The sequence below is a fragment of the Chrysoperla carnea genome, chromosome 3 (genome assembly GCF_905475395.1).
Source record: "Chrysoperla carnea chromosome 3, inChrCarn1.1, whole genome shotgun sequence".
Taxonomy (NCBI): domain Eukaryota; kingdom Metazoa; phylum Arthropoda; class Insecta; order Neuroptera; family Chrysopidae; genus Chrysoperla; species Chrysoperla carnea.
The window spans coordinates 76,259,070-76,259,604 of NC_058339.1; the positions used below are offsets into that span (position 1 = coordinate 76,259,070).

At 27.7% G+C, this 535-nt stretch overlaps 1 non-coding gene across 1 annotated transcript; it reads right to left on the reverse strand.

Annotated features, from left to right (window-relative positions):
* Positions 1–254: 254 nt before the first annotated feature.
* Trnav-aac lies at positions 255–327 on the reverse strand. The gene has a single exon. It is a non-coding gene; the product is annotated as a tRNA-Val (tRNA).
* Positions 328–535: the final 208 nt, after the last annotated feature.

The window sequence follows — 535 nt, forward strand, 5'->3', positions numbered from 1 at the left end:
AGTATGTATTATATGGAGATATTAGTTATGTATGTGAAACATGTATGATAGAGTAATCAACACTGTTTTTGCATGGTATTTCAACAATTAACTGAGTCAATTGCTTGTTTTCACTTGTTATAATACATGTTCTCCAAATATTAATCTGACCCATGTTTTTTAAAGTTGGCTTTAAATCCTTTTCTTAAAGATTTTATGAAGTGAAAATATAGTGATAATCACGGTGTAAAAAATAAACAAGAAAAAAATTTAAGTGTTTCCGCCCGGGATCGAACCGGGGACCTTCCGCGTGTTAGGCGGATGTGATAACCACTACACCACGGAAACTACATGGACAAATATTATAAATCGTCATGAATTTTCTCGCAATATTTTCTTAAAATAGCACATTGATTTTGCTTCAGAAATAATTACTGAAAAATAAATATTCTTGTTTCAATTAGCAATTTGTTTAGTATATTTTATTTTTAAATTCCATTTTATAATTAATATTTTTCACCATTATAAAATGACTTTAATATTCCAATTATAATAT